The 21,774-nt window shown below is 47.9% G+C and overlaps 1 protein-coding gene across 3 annotated transcripts in view; it reads left to right on the top strand.

Annotated features, from left to right (window-relative positions):
* Positions 1 to 9,999: 9,999 nt before the first annotated feature.
* Positions 10,000 to 21,774, top strand: part of TJAP1 (tight junction associated protein 1) — a 40,455-nt gene continuing 28,680 nt past the window's right edge. For 2 of the 3 annotated variants that reach the window (XM_032102502.1, XM_032102503.1), the window contains exons 1-2: positions 10,000 to 10,097; positions 11,148 to 11,222. The gene's annotated coding sequence lies outside the window, so the exon portion shown is untranslated. The remainder of the gene's footprint in view (positions 10,098 to 11,147; positions 11,223 to 21,774) is intronic. The other variant, XM_032102504.1, reaches the window with a different exon arrangement.

Below are 21,774 nucleotides of genomic sequence, written 5' to 3'. Positions count from 1 at the left end.
AGCCCAACAGGCAGCAACCCCATCAAAGCCAAGGTCTCTGCCAGCTCTGAGTGTGGACCCCTGCTTGCTCATCCTTGGCATGACTGGACAACACAACATGACTGAGTGATAAAATGGGGGCCTACCACCCTGCCTAACTCTGCAGGAGCTGCCTCCTTCCTGCCTCTTTCCTGCTCTCTTGTCAGCCAGGAGCCCTGTCCCTTTCCTTGCCCTCCTCCTCCTCCTGTCTCTATCACCCCACGTAACCATTCCCCCTTGAGGGACAGAGAAGTCCAAATCTCCTGCTTAGGTTGCTTCATCAGCTCTCCAGGTATTTATGAGACAGGTGTGCACCAGTATCCTGAGATACTTCCTGTGATTCTATATCCATTCTCATCCCCCGATCCCTCACAGCCAGCTCAGCCTGCTTTTGAGCCCTGACTCCTACCATGTCTGGAGCTTACAGCAAAAAGGAGAGGGGAAGGCTGAGGGTGAAGCACAGCTTCTGGTACATGGTTTAAAACCAGACAGCCTCTCCTTCTGTCACCACAGCTCTAGGACCTGAAAGGATCCACCTTTCTGCTCTGACACCCACAGCACCCTGCCTTGCACTCTTTCCCACTCATGCTTGGGGGCCATGCGTTTACTGGCAACACCTCCAGCACTGAATGTAGGCTGCTCAGCCTCACCCTCACTTCCTCCTTGAAATTCTACCACCTTCACTAACTGTGTCAGATAGAACACCACTTCCTGCAACATCCTCACCTGCTCCCGCATTCCTCTGCTGGGATCTGCCCCGGTCCTGACCGCGCTGCACTGCAAAGTCATTGCACAGCCGTGCCCGGGAACTCTTAAACCTCACTTGGTTAACGTGCCTAAGAAAACCTTCTGGATGCCGTTCGTACATTTGAATGGGCAGATAGGAGGGGACCTGCAGAGGGACCCCTATATATGCCGATATCCATAAATATCTGCGTCCACAGCACAAGCAAGGTGAGAGAGGGAGATGGGGTTTGGTTGCAGCCAGCAGAATGGGACACGTGGTTCTCCCTGTGCTGCTTCTCTTGGAGGTGAGAGCTGTGCTGCCAAGTGAGGGCTGCCCAGGCTGAGGAGGTAAAGCTGGCTGCTGAAGATCTGAGCTCCGAGAAAAGGGAATAAAGAACAAAATCCAGGGTGGGATTTCAGAAGGTGGGATATCTGAGGAAATGTGTTTTGTGGCTTGAGGTTTGGCTTTGCATGTGAGTATCACAGACAGAAGCAGGCAGGGATGGATGGGAGTAAAACAGGGGAATACAGAGGAGGGAGAAGGGACTTATGCAATGTGGACCTTGGGTGCAGTCCTTCCTCCACACTGAAGGGCTCCTGTCCCATTGCCAGGCACAATCCTGAGTCTCAGGCTTGCTCTGTCAGGCCATGAACTGCCCTGCACTATTTAATCAGAGCAGCTCTATTTGCAGACCCAAGAAATGGGCGTTGAGGGGATTCCTGTGCTTGGCTAAGACCCTGCTCTACTAGGCTCTGATCCCTGCCATCCCATCCCTAGAGGCGTCTCAGATGGAACAGCTGCTGGGTCAGAATTAGGAAGGATTTTTTCCTAGCCATAAGAGTCCCTCCATGGCTTTTCCCTCCAGTGAAGGAAATCCCACAAAGCAGGGACCTGGAGTGGGAATTGGAGCAACCTCTTGTCATGGTTTTGCCTCCAATTCATGCCAGATGAAGACTCCCTCCCCTGCCATTGTCCCAACACACCACCACCACTCACAGATAGAGGGAGGAATTACCTGTCAAAACCAGCTGAAGCTGCTTCCTTTTCTTCCGGAGTCTGAAACCTGCACCTTGGAGGCAGCCAGACATCAGGGACAAGAAGCAGATGCTGGGCTGAGAAAACAGGTAATGTTGCCTCTTCTCCTTCACCAAGAAGCCTTCTCCAGAGCAGAAACTCTTCCCTATGCAGAAGCCCGGAGAAATTCACCCCTTCCTGCTCACTCTAATTCCTCAAGAAAGGCAGAAAAGCAGCACAAACAAGCTGGAGAAAGACTGCAAACACCTCTGAGCTGCCGACTCAAATGATCATTCTCTTCAGCTCTTGCTCCGGGTCACCCTCTCCGCCTTACACACAGCACCAGCCCAGGGTCTCTAGGTTAAAACAAATGTTCTCCCCCATCCCACCCCCCTTGCTTTTTCAATTCCACCCCAGCCCACAACAAACAGCAGCTCGCTGGCCCTACAGCCATGTAACTCAACCCCAGCCATTGTTCCCCTTCCACAAGGTCTATATTTGACTTTGCAGCAGCACCGTGGCTGTGCGTGTGTGTATGTACATGTGTGTGCACTCTCTGCACACACACACGCTCCAATATTTGTTCAGAGCCTCATTCCCCAGATGCCCGGGATTGCTTAGAAATAGCTTCCATGGGCAGGAGGTGTTTGTGCCTTCAGCGGGGAAGTGGAGGGGGCAGGCAGTAGAGAAGCAGGGAGGGGGTGAAAGTTGAAGGTAGAAAACCTCCTGGCTCTTTTCTCTCATTTTGCATCATCTTGATGCTCTGCCACACTGTGGAGCATGGCCAGGCTGGCAGACAACAACATGCACTCAACAGCAGAACTAATGGCATATCTGGGGAATGATGGAGAAAAGGACAAGCTGTGGTCTTGGTGAGTATATCCTGTGTTACCGTGCCCCAAGTTTTGCTCTCTGGTGGCAAAAGTGCAGTTAAGCCTCCAAAAACTCTCAAAATCTTCCTAGGTCTGGTAGCTGAGAGCACTAGAAGTGCCACTGGGGAGGGAAGTACCCAATTCCCCTAGCCTGGCAGCTCTGCAAGGGGTGCCTCAGTGAATGGGAGTTGCCCTTGGATTCACCTTCCTATGTTCCAGTACTACTAAGAGTAGCCACTCTGGGCTACTCCAAGGTGTGTTTTCCCAAAGCCTCCAGGAATGCTGCCCAAGTCCAGTGTCCCAGTCCCTGAGACCCCAAAGTCTCTGGGAATACTGCCTAGACTTGGCATGAGCTTCTTTCATTTGCTTCTTTTGTGACCTGCCAGGATATAAGGCAAAATGAGAAATAAGTGCAATCCAAATGAATGACAGGAAGGATTACTTTTATCCTAAACACTGATGATCCAGGGAACTCATTGCCACTGGGTAACAAGAAAAGGCATCCATTAAAAAAAACCTGACTAGACATTTATATAGACAATGAGAACAAATAGGAATGAACTCCAAAGAACTATAAACCCTCTTGCTCCAGGGCACTGAAGATGAGTTCTAGGCGATGGAATAAGGAGCAGCTTTCCACAAGGACAAGTTCTTCAGCAATTTTGTGCAGGGCAATGTTTGTACCTTTCCCTGAGCCATGCAGACCCAGCTCTGGGAGACAAAGGATGCTGGACATGGGTAGGCACCTTCTGTACACACCCACTGCACACATTTACCATCACTAAGGCCAAAGTGGGATGAACTGGGGGGGTGCCCCAGTGGTGCCTGTGAGATGTCCTGGAGAGGCAATTCCCGGGTGTTCAAATCCAAGTGTCAGCCTCCGTCCAAGCCTCTGATCATCAGCTTGCTTCTCCTCCTCTCAGCTGCAGGGAGTCCCTCATCACCAGGGCTTCTGCTTCCTGAGCAGCACTCTCCACTGGCCTCCAGGCAGCTGCTCTGTTGGGTGATGCCTTTTCCTGGTCTTAAAATCAAGAATCATACATGATTAGAAGGGGAAAAGGGATTTTACCTTGGTATTTATTTTAAGGATCCTTAGGTGTACACGTCCAGGTCATATGCATCGAGATGCACCCCGCCGAGTCTATCTCTGTCTCCCCCCCCAACACTGGGTATAACATTATAGGTTTTACTAATTAGCATATCTATCAAAGATTCCCCAATGAGAGGCTCAAGTGAGCCCCCCTCCCCAAGGAACCTTCCCCTGGATGGTTCTATCTTGGTTTACAGAATGTGTTCTGGAGAGGACCTTGGGGTCTGGGGCACACTGATCCCTAGCTACAAAGCTTCTAAAATATTTAGTCTCTGAGCTTGACAGACAAGTCCAAGAATGTAGGCAAAAAGCACTAGGAATACAGAAGTTGTAAAAAGGTATAACAGTGGTATAAAAGAAAAGGCAAAAATCTTCATGGCATCATGGGACTAGCTAAAATCTGACTGCCTGCTGGACTGCTCCACTAGAGCAGATCCTCTGAGTGTGGGAGACTGCATGTGTCTTTGTAATGGACTTGAATTGAGTACCTGACAGCCTTCAAACCTGCTCTGAGTAGCAGCAAAAGTAAGCTTAAGTCACATGTTATTTTGAGATACAGATTCCTCGAATCCGCCCTCAGTACTTCAATCCAAGACAAGACAAAGGTACCAGGGGAAAAGGAATTAAAAAAGAAAGATTAAACTCTAGAGGAAAAAGACTTAGACTTGAAGAGGGGGGGAAAGAGATTGAGGTATATCTGGAGGGCAGTTAGAGAAAAGAGGTTTTACCTGTGCACCCACAGCTCAAAAGGCTGAGTAAACCCCCTTCAAAGAACCCCTGTAAGTTCCTGAGAAGGTGTAGGATCTTGTTTTGCCCTGTGATTTCTGGCTTCCCTCTGTGTGCATGTACAACAGCTAATGTCAGGGCTCTCCCAAGGGCACCGATTCAGGGGGTGTACCCGTTGCCCCACCTGCCTCCTGCTGCCGGGAGGAGGTCTGGAAGGACTGGAGTGGGAAGGAGATGTCTGCCGGGCTTTCCCTTTGCTGGCACACACCCATGGGTGCCTCAAAGCCCATCTCCAGCTATGCGGTCTCCCTTTCCCTTTCCAGCTGGCAGCTCTAGCAACTAAACCTCTTAATCTCACCAGGAGCACACAAGCATTTAATGGGAGACTCTTGAAGCAAATCTTTTGTGCTTTCTCGGTGCTTGCCTCTGAGCTTGCTCCTGGGTGTTTACAGAGGATGGCATATCTTGGTGTTTGCAGTGAAACCTGGCAGGAGAGCTTGTTGCAGAGAATTTCAAGGTCATTTCATGAAACTATGGCCTGGGCTTAGAAAGGCTTGAACCCCGCTGCAGAGGAGTCCATAATTAGCAGCCCCAGGGCATATGGATGCGTGTTGGGATGGAGGCTAATTGTAGACTGACTGTCTCCTTGGCCTTCAGCAGCTCCCGTGAAGCAGAGAAGCGGTGTGCTCAGCCAAGCACCAAGCGTGTCCTAGGGAAAGGTAATTCCTCCCCGGCCTGCCTGGACCCGTCCCTATAAACAACAGGAGCTGCATGGGGAGAGCAGTGCTGCAGATTTCATGAAAAAAAGAGGTCTCTGTGAGTTGGAGGTGCGTGCTAGGCACGCAGAAAGGCTCTTTGGGAGACAACACACAGCCATGTGTTTCTACGTGAAAGAGCCCACGAGTCCCTGCTCTGCCTCAGAGGGCTTGGAGGATCAGCTACTCCCTCCCCGTTTGTGTACCGTGGCTAAGTGCCAACCCCCGCACCCCAGCGTGTGCTGCCCTCCCTGTGCACGCGGGCGAGCGCTGTGCCCAAACCTGGATGAAGCCCTGTCTGCCTGCACACGCCAAGGAGAGCTGGTGTCACACCTAACCCTCTGCCACCTCCCCATGCGTGCTCCAGTGAGACATCCTCCCCCTTCCTCTGCACATACTTTTAACGCAGTTCATTTCAAATGCTTTATTAGCATGACAAGCTAAACAAGTTTTGATGAAGGGGAAGGGAGGCAGAGCCCCTTGAGTCTTGGTCTGAGGCTGACACAGTGACTGCAGCTTTGCTTCCGATGGGGTTTTGCCTTGCATTGGAGCAGCCATCCTTCCTGTCAGGCATATTCTCTCCACTCCTTCACCAAGGTAAATCATTGGCACAGGAGGGCCCTTCAGTCTCTGCTGCACAGCAGCACTCATGCTGGATTTAGCACCCAGTGGGGTGAAGACTTTACAGTGAGCTTTGGCAGGGCTCAAGTGAGGCTGCTAGGAGGAGAAACTGTGCAGTGCTGGGGCAGCTCCTTCTGTAGAGAGCTGACCTCAAGGAGCAGCAGTATCTGTGGTGTGGTCCTAGCTGGGAACGGAATTTTTGGGGAAAAAATACCCTGTATAAGGGCACAGCCGAATACGGTGTCCCTTGCAGAGCCCTTGAACTGTGCAGAGTAAGAGTTGGAGGCACCTGTACAGGGCTCAGTGCAAGAGCTGGGATCGTGGCATGGAGCTGGCGGTGAGCAGAGAAATGAGTGGGATGCCACAAAGAAATGTTTGAGGTCAGAAAATCCCGATTTCAGCTGCCTGCCCCCAGGAGTGATGCAGCCAGCACAAAGTGAGTGCAAAGAGCACAAATACACCACTGCCAGGCTCTGCGCTCTGCACCTTACATCAAAATATTGCACCTGGCCAAGAGGCAAGAGCTCACTGTTGCTGCACAATTTTGTGGCTAGTTAGAAATGGCCAGTAGGGGTCACTGATATATATTTATTTTATTCTATTTTTATACACACGCATTTATAAATATATAGAAGACATGCACAGGCAGCAATTGTAATGGGCAAGTGTTGATGTGCAGTGTATTCTTCAAGCATATAGGTTGGGGGAAAGTGCCCCTATGTATGTCTGAAATACCAGTGTGAGCTGTAGGTCGTGCTCTGCTCAAACCCCATGATGACATGAAATCACCAAGCTGTGCCAAGCACCAGGATGCTGCAATGGTGAATTTTTGTTGTTGCTCCCCAGTTCTGCTTTCATCTTCCATTTCATATTGCCAGAGGTGCTTTGAGAGAGATTTGAGAGATTCAGAGATTCAAGCTTCGAGGGCAGGATATTGCATCTGCTTGTTTTTCTGTGCAGTGCCCAGCACAACTACATCTCAACTATGCTGGATGCCTTTGGGCAGTCCCATAAGACAAACAGCATTTTGGGTTGGGATGGGTCAGCACTGTTTTGTTTTTCAGCCACCAATGCTGGGGAATGTGTCTGCTTGTGAAAAGACTCCAGTGGTTTTTTGAGTGTTGAATCTCTATTAAACTCAAAATTGAGTCCCAGCCCTCACTCTTACACAGTGGGATGGACTGAACTATACACGTGGGTATGTTGTTAGCAACTGTTTTATTGGCGGGTTGGTTGTATTTGTCTGGTAGGTGTATGCTCCAGGCATACTGGCAGAAGGTGTTTGGCTGTCCAATTCGGCATCCACAGACTTGTTTGACTGTCACAGGCTGGCAGTATTTCACTGATCTTATTGTTCCTGAAATGCTGTTAGTTTTGAGTGCTGAGCTCCTCTTGTATTGGCACATCCCAGAGTGAAAACTTTGCTCAAAATAAGACTCAGGTCTTTTGGTTTTGGTGGACTCAGCCCATCCATGAAACCTCTTTTGCCTCTGAGGGTTTCCCAGCTGATATCTACTGGGGAATCCTCTGTGCAACTGAAATTAGAGAAGTAGTGGAGCAGGCAAGTGTTTCCTAAGAGTCCCTTCAGCACTGCAGCATCCAAGTTGGAGAAAATGGGACTTCATACAAGTCTCAGGCAGGTGACAGCCTCCAAGTCAGCCACCAGGGCTTGTCCAGCACCTGCCATCTTCCCCACTTGACCAGATTTGATGGAAAACTTGAGAGGACCAAGCCTGCACTGCCTTCTTCTGGTGGGGAGACATTATTTCTGGCATCTCCTTTTTTGCTAGCCATGACTATAGGCACTTCAGAGGGATTTGTCCCTCCACAGGGTGGCACCTGCCCCTCCAGGGTTTCCTTTTATTCAGTTACAAGGGCCTATATAAAGTCCTGCCTGCTGGAAAGTATTTTGAAGAGATTCCTCCCTGCTCTTCACTAAGGGTCATAAATTCAGCTGGTATTTGAGAGAATCTCAAATGTACTTCCAGAACTGTTTGCTGAGGGCTTTACATCCGCCAGAGGCCCCTTAAAATAAAAGGATTATTGGGAGTTAAGTGTTAGATTACCTGGTGCTTGTTAATTGAACTTCAGAGGCTTTAGCGAGCAACTGGCTCTAGCAGGGGGCTGCACTTTGGTATTAATGGTGTTATATAAATGAATATAATGTAGCCTAACGTCATGCTTCCGCATCATGTCACATCTCTGGGCTCAGGGCAATGGTCAGTCCAGCTTACAAGCATACCGGATATGGGGAAAGGCAGGGTGGATGTATGTGGAGAGGAAGAAGGATTGGAAATCAAGGTCTTTGGGATCTGAGGAAAGAGTGTTTTTTGGCGCTCAGAGCAGATGACTGGTGCTCAGCCAGCCCAAGTTGAGTTCCTGCTTCCCTTTGGCAGTCTGACCTTGAGATCTGATTTTGAGAAGAGTTGAGTTTAATAGAAGCAGTAAATGATGAGACTACCTGAAAATCAGCCTCTCTCCTTCCTGCACGGCTTATTTCACCCAGACTTGCAAAGAGCTTGAAGATCCTACTTGACAAGTCACTAAAAGAAAGCAAAGTACTCTAATCTTTGCTGCCATCAGTGCTCACCCTCGGAAACCTGAACAGACCACAACTGTGAAGGCTCCAGGGCAGCAAGGCCCGGTGGAAATGAGAAACCTCATCAGCTATGAAAATTTCATCAGCTGGCGCTGTGGAAGCAAGAATCTGGAAGTGCAGAGCAGATGGGCAGCCTGGATTCTTGGAGGCATTGTCCTTCTGCTTGTTATCTGACTCCAGCACAGGGAAGATTTGGAGAATTTATGGGGGCACAAGTACCGAAGGCTTTCTTGAAATATCCCTGGCTGACGCGTGGTGTGGTGCAGACGGCACTTGCTGGGCGCTCAGCAGACGTTTTTGCACAATATTCCCAAGGTCATGGAAGCGGTGTCCTGCTGAGCACCTGTCTTTTATTGTGTAAGAGAGGGGACCATTTGGGCAGAGTTTGCAGCACGGTGAGCCTGGTACTACTTGAATGTAAATCTGAAGGCTTTGTAAATGTAGTAGTACATTGAAGAACATCATGTAAATTCTATCAGGACTTTTCTGAACCAGGCAAATTTCCTCTGAACTAGGCTTCATTATTTACTGTGTGAATCATCAGTTCATGAAATGTTTGTGAAAGAAAGGATAACAGGAAATGGAAGCAGGGAGTAAGTCAGTGCACTGGGCATGAGAAGCAATGGAAAAGGTACCTGTCTGAGCTCAGAGTTGAATAAATGGGGTGATTTGGTTAGAAATTAAAATGTACTGACTTTTCAAAGACCCACAACTAGAACAACACAGTGGAAGATTTTTCAAATGAATACCAAAGCACATTCCCAAATTGTGTCAGGGTTTGACTAGCTTTTGCCTGGTACACGCTGTCCTCAGCACCTCTCCTTTAGGAAGCAGACAGTTGTCCTTGGAGGGGTTTCAGGTGGATTTCTCCATTTACTACTCTACCCTTCTCCCTCCCTCTCCACCTGGTCCCACGGCTGGGTTTGTTTTTCCCTAGTGACAGGCTGGGATAAGCCCCAGGCTGTTGGGTTGTTTCTCAGAACACGGGGCAGGTGGGAAGGGGCAGGAGCCGGTCCCGGAGCCTGGCACTGACACCGGCAGGTGCCGTCCCGCCGCCCCTCAGGGTGTTCCAGGTCCCGGGGCAGGTGGGAAGGGGCAGGAGCCGGTCCCGGAGCCTGGCACTGACACCGGCAGGTGCCGTCCCGCCGCCCCTCAGGGTGTTCCAGGTCCCGGGGCAGGTGGGAAGGGGCAGGAGCCGGTCCCGGAGCCTGGCACTGACACCGGCAGGTGCCGTCCCGCCGCCCCTCAGGGTGTTCCAGGTCCCGGGGCAGGTGGGAAGGGGCAGGAGCCGGTCCCGGAGCCTGGCACTGACACCGGCAGGTGCCGTCCCGCCGCCCCTCAGGGTGTTCCAGGTCCCGGGGCAGGTGGGAAGGGGCAGGAGCCGGTCCCGGAGCCTGGCACTGACACCGGCAGGTGCCGTCCCGCCGCCCCTCGCGCTGCCGGGACCGCCCGGCCCCGCCCCCCGCGCGTGCCGCCCGATGACGCAACCGCGCCGCGACGTGGGGATTCCGCCGGATTACCCGGCGTGCCCCGCGGCAAAATGGCGGCCTAAGGCGAGAGCGCGGGGCAGGGGCCGGGCGGGGGCAAAGTTTGGGGCGGGCCCGAGGCGGGGCCGAACCGGGGCCGAACCGGCCGCAAAGTCACTGGGACCCCCGGTGGAGCCGAGCCCGACCGGGTCAGAGCCGGGCTGGGGCTCCGGGGGCGGGGAGCGGGGAACGCGACCGGCTGGGGACCAAGCCCCGGGCGGGGCTCCCTACGCCCCCAGGCCTCTCTGGCCTTCCCGGGCGGGCTTCGGGCGGTGCCCAGCGAGCGGGGTGGGCCTTTCTGTCCACGTGTGTGGCGAGGAATTGTAGAGTTCCCCGAGGACAGCGGGTCCGGGTGGGGCGCACCGTGGCCAGGGGGGGTCAGCCAGGTGGGGCGGGGACCGGGTGCGGGAGGGTGGTGCGGCCACAGCCCCGGCCCCAGGGAAGGGACGGTCCTCCTGGGGAAGGGTGGTGGTGCCACTGCCTCAGCTATCAGGGCATTACGGAGCTCTCCCTTCCGGGGAGAGACCCGTGTCGGGGAGCAGCGCAGGCACGGATTCGGCAGGCAGAACCTGGTCCACGCAGAGTGTAGCCGTTTCTGAGTGATGGAGAGTTAGGTAGTGTAATAGAGAGTTACGTGGTGTGGGGGATGAGAAAGCAGTATCTGTGCAGGGAGCCTTGCTGGAGTAGGAGCTGCAAAGTGGAACAAGTCTGTGCCAGCATGTGTGTTAAAGAACCGGAGTGTAACTGGCAGAGGCAGGGTTGGAAAAGAAGAATCAGCATTCCCCTGGTGTCAGATCTGGCAGGGTTTAATGGGAAATTCTCTACCAGCCTGGACATCCTCTCTAGGACAAGGGGTGCTTCCCCCTATAGAACTAGTGTGCAGCCTCTGGGAACATGGGGAGACTTTAAAGGAAAACAGGTGAATGGTAAATACTGTACTGCTTCTGCCTTTGACCTTGAGCACTCTGCATAGAGCAGAGTAAAAGACTGAGTGCTAATACACAGATTTTTAGGTGCACAGGAGGTTGCACTGGTAGGCATCAGGGTGTGCAAATGATACACAAATCTGGCAAGGCTGAGAGCGACCTAGATCTGAGAGATGCCAGGTGGATCTTGTCCACTGAAAAGAATCATCCATCACACATAGATAGTTCTGTGCCAGTGAAAGCTTTTCAGAGCTATGCATTTCTGTTTTACAGATTCAGAGAAGAAACCGGGATAAAGGGCCTACATAAGATGAAGCAGTGAATCCTTACTGAAACATCAGACGGCAGGTAAGAAAGCCAGGAATGAGCTGATGCTGAGTCAGGCTGTGTTCTTTTGGTACCACTACTCAAATTTCTTGAGAACATGTGAACCACATACCTGAAAAACTGTCCCTCTCTGTGGTGTTCTCTGCATCATAGTAGGCCTGTGTTGCCAGAGTTGAGAGGCCAGGGGTGTCAGTGAAATGGCAGTGACCTGGAGAAATTCAGCAAGGGCTTCTGGGGAGAAAAGTTCCATTAAAGATGTAAGCCAGTGCTCTTGACATGCAATCCGGGAAAGCAGTCTTAAAAGTGCTCGATCCAGTGCCAAAGTAGCCATGCTGTCTGTATAATTCACAAGGGGTCAGCCCAGCCATAATCCAAATGAAATCCTTTCTGATGATCCTGCTCTTGGAATAATTGCAATATCAAACTTCAGTGATTCTAGTGACCTTCTGTTCTCTGTTTATTTGTTCCACCACATTGTTTTTTCCACACAAATTTTAACTGTTCCTGTGATGGGTGGTGCAGGTGTACCTTTCTGTCCTCTCCTGAACTCACTGTTGAGATCCAGTTTAGAGGAGCAGTTGTTTGGTACCCAGCAGCTGGTCTTTTGATTGTACACTGTCACATCACCTTTGTAACAACTCCTTTCTCTCTTCTTCACTTCCTAGTGTATCACTGCAGAAAGCACCTGTATCCCAGCAGTTCTTTGCATACAGTGTGATTTAGTTTCTGGGTGTTAAATCAGCATTTAAGCTATCAGGTCTTAGCTGTGGTATCAAGAGGAGTTTTTCATTCCTTCCCAGGCATGCAGTGCTCTGGAAATCCTGTGAATGCATTTCAGCAGGGCCAGCAGAGTTCCAAAGTGCAGCCCATGGCTATCTTCATCTTTAATATTAACAAGGCATTGGGTCAGGAGGGGATGAGTTACTTGCCAAGACCTGTTGCCTCTTCACTCTCCAAACCAGCTTTCTGAACTAAAGATGACCTTGTGTGCTTTTCCACTCTGTTTCAAGTTGTTTGTTGGCTGCTGCTAAGTCACTTGCTTTGCAGCCAACAAACCCTCAATTCTTATCTCTGCCATCCACTCTAAATACAATCGTGGTGTAGCTTGTCAGGGAGATAGACTAAAGCCTTGAAAAAGGTGTAGTCTTTTGAAAGTCTGCCTGCTTCTTGTCCCAGAGCAGAACAAATCAAGTCAGATGGGACGAATGGTACCAGAGCTGGCTTGGAGAAAGGGCTTGTGGCAGCTGGTGTGGCATATAAAGTGTTTTTAAAAAGGTGAAGAAAGCCAAGCTATTTGAGCAGTAACAAAATAAACAAGTTTTACTAAAGTGTATTTTTTGGTAGTTGATTTCATGCTTGTGAGTTTTGGAGTCTGATGGTTTTTCTGAAGGTGAGCTCCCTAACCTGTTAAAAAGTCTGCTATGTTTTATGGAGAATCCACTGAAAACTGGATTCTGAGATTTCCATGTATCGCCACATCTACAGTGTAGACCCGAGAAACAGTTCTGGAGGTTAGGTCCTGACAAATTTACTTGTTGTGTATTTGTTATCATGGGTCTTGCTTCCCCAGCAAAGAGTGACAACAGAGTGCCTTACGTGTTGCTGGGAGAAGTACAACATGTAGAGGTCTCAAATGAGCCTGCATGTGATACAGATTGAGGGTAGGATTCCTCTGCTAATAAATGAGGGTCTGGCTTGACACCTTTTTGATTCATCTTGCTCTTTTTATTTGGCTTGTCAGAATCTGGAGTTGTTCTAATAGAGCCAATTTTCTTGACTATTTGACTTGATTCATGCTTTGAGAGTAAATTTAAGGTCCTGAAACTGGGTATGTTCATCTCCTTGCTTGAAGGCTTTTGGTTGGGAAGATACCTCCTTTCTGTATGACACCCTGAGCTTCAGAGAGAGAATGCTTGTTGGCATTCATGCCAGCTGTGTGTATTTCAAATCACTAGTAACTGGGTAAATATGATCCTCTCTGAGATTCACTTTACACAGGACTGCAGAGGAACTATGTGTGTAACCTATGCAAACAGGACTAATGCCTTAGGGCATGAAATCATCCATTCTGTTTCCCTGCCAGTTCCCCTACCTGAGGGCTTTTCCTTAGATCTAGATTGGCTGGGTCTGTAACTGTAGTAGGAAGAATGTTACTTTTTAAGTTGAAATACCTTTACAGCTGCTTGGAGGGGAAGGGTGATGTTATGGTCAGAAAGATACCTGATTTCTGCCACAGATGTATTGTGTTCAGATCATTAGTGTTTCTCACTCTTCATTCTTTGGTTGGAAATTATGATTAACACCAGTGTTACTAGGGATTTGAGGATGAACCCGTAAGTGTCTGGATGCTTGGATACTGTGGTGTTGAATGCTTTAGTAAAGCTCAGTGGAGGAGAAGTGAAAAGGATATTTCAAGCTGTGACTTCAGAATGAAGCAGACCCCTGTGTGATCCATTGTCCTGTGTATTATTTAGCATGGTGAAATTACTATGGAGTGCAAGTCAGGCCCTGCCTTGTTCAAGGCAAGTGGGCACTCCAAGACCTCACCATTTTTGCCTTCCCAGGAGCTATTTGCTTGTTTTGCTCACATGTCTAACCTTGCCTGAATCTTTTTGACTTCAAGGACAATTTTCTCTTTTTTGCTTGTTTGTTTATTCCATACTTGGAAACTGTTCTCTTCATTGTCAGGTTGTTTAATGTATGGTTTTATTCCAAATATGCTCAGCCAGAGAGGGCCAAAAGCAGCAGCTTGCAGGATGTTTCATAGTTGGAATGACATGAGCCACCCTCTCCAGAGTGTCCTTCTGGGAGCTGCACTTAGGAAGGAAATGGCATAGAAAACCATGTAGGAGTGTGAGAATTGCTTTGCAATGGTTGGAATGCGCTATAAGCATCACTTGGGTGGGCTCAGTTTTCTTCTGCTTTTCAACAATGCTGGGTGCCAAGCCTGAGGAAGACTGCTGTGCAGGGGTGAAGGAGCTGGAATGTATTCCTCAGTTGAGGTGAATGCAATTCAGTGAAACTGATAGGCATCAAACTGAATAATGATTTTAAAGTATTTTCACATGATGTCTAATCTGTGGAAATTCACTACCACATAATAGCACTGAGGCTAAGAGCTGAGAGGGATTCAGAAAAGATCAAGCACTTAGGAGTAGAAATGTTCAGACTTGCTTTAGCTAAAGAACTTGTTTTAGAAGGTGTATTTTTCAGACATAATCCAATCTCTTAACAGGTAAAGGTTTGAAGAAAGGGCAGTGTGTTCTATAATTGTCCACTGAAGCTTCTTGCTCCATCTACTAAACAACCTTAATGAATTGGCCTATGTCAGGGGCAAGGTATTGAATCACTTACGTGCTATGATAGGTTGCTCGCTGACCTTGCTTTTTGTGGTAACTGCATTAGGGAAAAAAAAAAAACAAATCACCAACCAAAGAACAAATCCACAAAGCACTGCAGCTGCTCTGATTAGTCCTGGTAGGTTGCGGATTTTAAACTGGTGAAGAGCAGGGACTGTGGAAAGACAGTGCAGTTCATAGAGGAGGACCGTCTTACTGATGGACATGGAGACATGTAGCTATTGTCTTTTCATGCTGAGTGGTCAGGCAAAGCATTTGGTGCTTCTTTCTTCTGCTTGTAAGAGGGAAAAGAATGTGGAGTTTGGCCTCTCCACATTGCAGTCTTGTTGTGGACTTCAGTCTGTAAGGTCTGTAAAGTTTAGTCTGAAAGGCAGGGCTTTAAGGCTGTTGAAGTGAGTTCCGGTATGTTGTAGCATGAGCCTCAATGTACTAATGTCTGTGAAGACAGTCTGTGTCCTGTGCTCATGTCCAGTCTGTTGAGGATCAGGAGAATCATCAGTGCTGCAAGTAGGTGTAAATTTCATTTGATGCATGGACTAATAAAGATAAGCAGCAGTGGCATGAAGATATGTATAAAAAGCTGTGTGTTTTTAATGTTTGCCTAAATGCAAGGGGAACTGAAGGAAATAGTCTATATGTGTCTTTTCAGAGACAGAAGCAGGATATGTAAACCTCAAGATCCCTGTATGGGCCCTGTGGGCTTCTCTGGGAACAACATGTGCGTTAGGGCACAAATTAACCCTTTTGTGGCAGGCCTAACAGCTTTGAATAAAAGGTTACTGAGTTTCGTAGAAGTTTTGTGCTGCTGATAAAGTGAAATGGGTCAGAATTGGAAAGTAAGTTTTCTGGCAAGGCTTAGACTGGTTTTTAGGCTGAGAATATCTGACCAGCTTCTGGTGGCAAGAGAGAACTGCTTTAAATTTTTAATTTCTTAAGGGTCAGCAAATTCAGAACTGGAAGTCTCACAGTGACTTCTATGTCTTTGGTTGAGTTCTGTATTTGTCTTTTAGCTCTGTGATGAAACTGGCTTTGGTAATGTTGTAGGAGTCGTAACTGGATTTTCTTACTCTTGTGTTTAAAGTCTCAGTTGTCCAGCTGCACTCATGTAACACTCGTGCTCAAATGTTCTAAAATCAAAAGGGACAGATGAAGTAGTCTCTCTGATTATTGAGGAATTACACATAGGCTCATAAAAAGCCTTAGGCGAGTTTTACTTTATAGCATTTGATTCAAAATAATATAAGTTATTTTCCCAAGGTAATAATTAGATAATCGTTGTGGCTGTAAGGTTTTTCACCATTATTTTGGCATATGCTACTCAGAGTAGCTGGTTTTAGACCTGCATATGTCTTGCTTCACAAACTCTCTGCAATTCCCAAAGTTGCCTTGCTGCTCTGTCTCCTAAATCAGATTTCTTCCTGCAGCTTTAGTGTTCATTAGTGATGACTCTGCTGCTGCCCAACGGGAAGGTTAAAAATATTCTAGGGAGATGAGTCGAAATCTGGTGTCTCTCACATAACCGAATAGTGACTGCAGTTAATGCTACTCTGCTGGGGTTTTTTTCCTTGGCTATTTTTATTTATAATTTTTTCATTATCGAGAACTGTTCTCCCTTCTGTTTTATCTGTGGGAGATTCATACCCAGTGTATTGTATGAAAAGCATTTTCAAATGGGGGAAAAGAATAAAATGGAAAATGGTAGGATTTTTGTGCTTAAAATTATAGTTATTTTAAGTAACCTTTCTTGAGAATGGACTTCAAGCTTACATCCTACCTTTAAGTGCATTTATTTTTCTGAGCAGAAAGTGTCTCATGCACTAAAGTGTGCAAAATACATTTATTTCCCTTTTAGAATTTAATTTCTAAGCATTGCTTTCACTACAGTTATGTAAACACTGGGAAATGAAAACTTTGCTCAGAAGGGTTTTCTAAGGTAACTGCATTTTGCTAGAGATACTCTGTTATTAGATGTCTGTGTAGGCACTCAATCCAATTTCTTCTAGGACTAATATGGAGAGTCGTTTTTGGCGAACATCTCGTACCAGTTTGGTTTGATTCCTGAAAGCAAATCACCCTTGCTGGGCTGCAGAATTCTGGTAGATTCTACTTATAAGTGTATTCATTTTTCCGTGATTAGCTGATGCCTTTGCAAATAGGTCCTCAGGTGTATCTGGAATGGCTATAACAGAATTCAGTGTCGTCAAGGTCCCAGCTGGATGGGGCTGTATTACTGTGCAGCTCCAGAGATGATTTACTGCCTGACTGACAATTTGCAACATAAACATTAGTCCAAGCATGATCTTGTCCCAAACCCCGCCTACACAGGGAGCCAGGAGTCTTCCTGCCACGCGCCATAAATCGTTTACGGTTTGCTCATGCCCGTACATTTGAAAAGCAGCTGTGTAGTGGGGATTAGCAGTTTGCAGAAGGCCCGTGCGGGGCTAAATTAGGGTCTCTTGCTCTGGTGGTGAATACCAGCATCGGAATAGCAGGAGTGCTTCTCAGCAGTGGAAGGCAATTTACTCTGGGAATGGGGGTGGGTGCAGGGTATCTGTGAGGGTACAGCAGCCAGGAGAGAGCATTGCAGTGCTCCAGTTTGAGCTCTAATGCCTGATTGATAGCTGCCCAGCACTGTGTGGGATTGAACAAGTCATTGTTAGTTCTGTGGGTTTAACATTTTATTTATATATTTATTATTTCTATGTATTTTACACGTATATGTAGAGACACAAAATATAAGCCGACCTCTTCTGTCTCCTAGGAGCTGAAGGATGATAGAGTTTTTGGGTCTTTTTTACCGTGTGAAGAGTGGTTTCCCTTTTGCTAGCCCACAGTAGCAGTATCAAATTATATGCAAGGCCATTTGGGGCTTCGCAACTAATTTTGAGCTTTTATAAGAAGTTTTACTGTGCCACTTGGATTTAATACAGCTTTGCAACTTCAGCTCTCAAAGTAAAACTATTTTTGTACTGGCTGCGATAATTTAAATTGCCTCCTGGAGCTTCTAATGACTAACTTGTGTTTATGATGAAAGCTCCCATTTATCCAAACCCTGAAAGCACAATCTGTTTGGTAATGTAACTCTAAATGTATTGATGCTTTATATCAATGGCAAGTGCATCAGAGCCTAAAGTCAATTGGTACCTTCAAGTCTTCCTGTAATAAAGAGAATATGCAGATTTTGCTGTACAAATGGGACTAGACAGTACAGTTCAGAGATCTCCTGTGTACTGGCTGAAGGACCAGCTGCTGAGTAAAACAGATATAAGTAGATCATTTTCAGCTGGGTTGGTTTCTCATTAACAAATCCTTTCTGAGGTGGGTTGGTTAAGAATCCAGGTGGAATGTGTCAGCAAGGTGTCCCCTCAAGATGCATCAGCTGAGCATGAGTGCTTCCAGACTGTACCATGAGCATCCATGGGGCCATGGGCAAAGCCAGTGGGCTCTGGGTAAAGCATGTGATTTGTTTCCAAAATGACACAATTAGGAAACCTCTTACTATTTTTTTGAAGCTGCTGCATGGACTTCTCTCTCAAATAAGCCCATTTTCATGGAGCTTTCTGCTCTGCTCTCTTCTGTTGTAGGTTTGGAGAGAGTAGCTGGAAGGCTTGTTTCAGTCTCAGAGTTGCCACCATTTTTCTTACTGCTTTTGGTGAAAGGCTTTTGGCAAAAGGCAGTCTGATTCTTTCTACTCTGCTGAGATGGAGGCCAGATAGCACCAAATATATTTGTGGCTGTTTGTGTGGGCATTTTGAGATTTGGAAGGCACTTTGCTAATGAGCTGTAGGTCATTTAATGTCAGATTGGCTGAGTTTCCATCAAGCTGGTTCTTTGTTGCAGCAATGCATATGGACTGTGTGTGTTTGGGGATCCCTATTACCTATCTCATATGCAGAGGGCTTTCCTCGTGTTTGCTACCTCCTCCCTCCCCACAAGAAAAAAATAATCACCTGGAGAGCTGTTAACCTCCAAATTGAATTAGATGTTTTGCTGTTACTTATGTAGACTTTTCAGATGTATACAGAGGTTGGAGAGGGACGTGGATATGTGATCTTATTTTGAGCTTTCCCTCCTTCTCCTTGTTTTTGATACTGAAGTTGGAATTCACCCTTCCCTTTTCCTGGGAACTGATGTGAAGGAATTACTGTCACCCAGAGCAAACTTCAATCCACTTGCCTCAAGGCCCTGCCTCTCCAGGTTAGGACTTTGCCTGACTTCCACAGGCAACAGTTTGTTTATGAGCTTATGTGACCTCAGTCTTGTGGGCTAGGTCTGAGGGGTACTACTGTTCAGGCAGTGGAAATCTCAACTCAGGATAGGGAGGGATGCCGTAGAGTTAGTACAGTTAACTCTTCCCCCCCACACACCCTCCTTTCTTCCCTGTTTCCTCACCTGCCCAGCTGTGTAGTAGGTTAGCAGTACGTGTCTGTTCTTATTCTTATGAAAGTAGACTTTGTTCTCTGAAGACTGCTAATCATGCCCCATGGGGGTGTAATCAGTTATAAGGTATTTAATGCAGTGCAGGCGGGAACAGGCTGCCTGGCCGGGCTGGCAGATTGCAACACTACAATTATAAAGGGCCCCTTTCCCCCACTCATCCGCCCACCGGTGGCAGGATGAGGGTACCTTGAAACAGTATTAAGTCTATGAAAAGTAAAGATGTAGTGGGGGAAGGGAGATGAGAGGCTGAAGAGGCAGTTCCTATTCTGGGAAACAGGCAGACCTACATTCTGTGAGAGCTGCAGCCATTGCAGGTTGCGCTGTTGAGACTTGTGGAGTTTGGGTGCCATCACCATCGAAGTGGATTGCACAGGGATGGCCCTTGGCAATGTATAGAACAGCAGGGCCTTCCGTCCTGTCTGAAATGGGTTTTCTTGTGGTGGCTGGGGTTGGAGAGGTATGGAGTGGTTAGAAGGGGAGAAGCCCATTCTCCTGTATGCAGTGATTTAGACACCTAATCTGTAAACCCTGCCAGGCTTCTATTTTTATCTTTGGATATAAATCTATTGGTAAATTTGGCCTTTCATGCCTCATTCTTCCAAGTACTGGAGCTACTGCAGTTTACTGAAGGGAGCAGGTAGCCTGAGGCCTTGAATTTCAACAGGCACGAGAAAGTTTACTGGACCTCATCTGGTCTGTTCCTGTTACTTAATATCAGATCATTTCCCTCTGTGAGGGCCTGAAATGCACACGTGGGGTGTGGAGCAGCTGGGCTGTAAGCCTTATAAATCATCCCTGCTCCGGCAGCCTGCTAGATGCATCGGTATGTTTCTGGAGCTTATGGCTACATTGACCTTTCCCCTTTCACGGTTCCCAGAGATTACAGTGTTTCAGCCCTTAATTGGTACTCTCTGAATTTCCTGACACTGTTTTGTGTCCGTTACATTCAAGTCCGATATTTTCTTTCTGCAGTGCGCTTGAAAGTGTTGGTTTTCCTGTTTGGTGCTGAGAGAGCACTGGCTATTGAGTCTCAGAGTTGGCCCGTAGCACTGGGCGATGGATTTTTTAGGAGTGTGTTGTTGTTTAGTTATGTTGCACAGAGTATGTGCAGATTCACAATGTGGGGAGTTGGCAATATAGACTTGAGAATTCTGCTGACAGTTTCACATCTGAGGCATCCTCATCTTTTTCCATTCAGAGTAACTTCATATTTGAGAATGTGAATTCTTTGGAAAGCTTTAGGATTTGTAGGAGTGTCGCATGAAGGAGGAATAATGTTTTTTCTGACTAGAGCATAGAGTCTCTGCAACTCTAAAATTATGAGGTTCTGAGATTAGAGGTTACCTGATGTCTTGGGTATTTGTACATTAAGTTTTTCTTCTTTTGATCACTGAAATGACCCGTTGTCGGTGCTGTAGTGGAAGAATGATGTGCAGAGAAGGTCAGATCTGTGTGTGTAGGCAGTGAAGACAAGTGTTTACGGAAGGATTTTGGGTTAATGAGGAAGTGCCTGCGTCCCAGAAAAGCTACTTGACTTAAGGTAGAATGGTTTCCTGGGGCTGGAAAAAGACCTGGATCCTTGCAAGCACCCCTGTTGCCCAAAGACAACTTCTTATTCAGCCCTGCCCCCTCAACTCAAGAGGTCTCAGTGTTATATTTGCCACTTGTTTTATAGGAAAAGTCAGGGAAATTCCCTTCCCAGGCTAGTGCACAGAGCTGTTCCTGCCTTGGGCTGTGGCTACTTCACAGCCCGGGCAGCAGCTCTTCTCCCTGTAGCTTGCATGCCCAACTGAGAACTCTCCTGCCTTGCTGTTTCTCTTTTGCCGTGTGCTCAAGAAGTTGCTTGGAGAACTTGACCCTCACACAAATGAATTTGGGGTTGAAGCTGTTGTTGGGGTCCTGACAGTGGCCATCATGTATGGGGAGGGAGCGTGGAGGGTGTCAGCAGGGTGGGTGTGTGGGCTTGCTACTTGTTTGCCTTCTCTGCCTGGTGAGGAATGCAATGTGTTTGCCTTCCTTGGCCTGTGGTTGCAGCCGCATTCCTGCAGTGGGAGTCAGCACGGCGGCGGGCGGCGTGCTGTTCGTGCCCCGTGGCTACATGCTTTCAGCTCCACATCAAAGGTGTATTTAGTGTGTAGCTTGTGCCATTCCTGGCCACACCTGGTGGCCTGCAGGCATGCAGGAGGTGGAGTCTGGCTGTGTTTGCAGATGGCATTCAGGGTTCAGACTTCTTGCTTGTGGAAAGGCTGGAGCCGAGTCCATGCTAAACAACCCCAGGAATGCACCGGGAGAGCTGAGCGGCACAGTCACTCCAGGGGCATGTCCTAGCAGCAATGTTTCCTTTATAGCTCCAGCAAAATAACTCATGCCTGCTCCTCCAGAGGAACTGACTGTTTGCTTGGGTGTGTTGTACGGTTTAATTTACACCGATAAGGCCAATTAAGGTTGGCTCGTCCCCCCTGCAGCCTGTGTGCTCTCTGCAATCAGTAGATGATTGAGTGGTTTCATGCCGTCCAGCTCTGCTCAGTACAAACTGTGCACGAGATGTCTGCCTGGAGATGGAATGGCTCTGGGATTTAACCCAGGCAGGAATGCTTCCCGCAGTCGGTGGGTAAACATTCTGTTCCATCTTCTTCTGGAAAATCTTTCTTTTTCTAGCTGGTACCCCAAGAGCTGAGGACAGGAAGCTTGCTGAAGGATGGCAGATCAGGATGTAGCTACCTTATTTTGGGATCCTTGACATGATATCCGTTCTGAGAAATGGTCACTAGTTT

Source organism: Corvus moneduloides, chromosome 3 (genome assembly GCF_009650955.1).
Source record: "Corvus moneduloides isolate bCorMon1 chromosome 3, bCorMon1.pri, whole genome shotgun sequence".
In the NCBI taxonomy this organism is placed as follows: Eukaryota; Metazoa; Chordata; class Aves; order Passeriformes; family Corvidae; genus Corvus; species Corvus moneduloides.
Note: the sequence above shows the minus strand (reverse complement) of the source record. Positions and strands in the feature narration are given on the sequence as shown.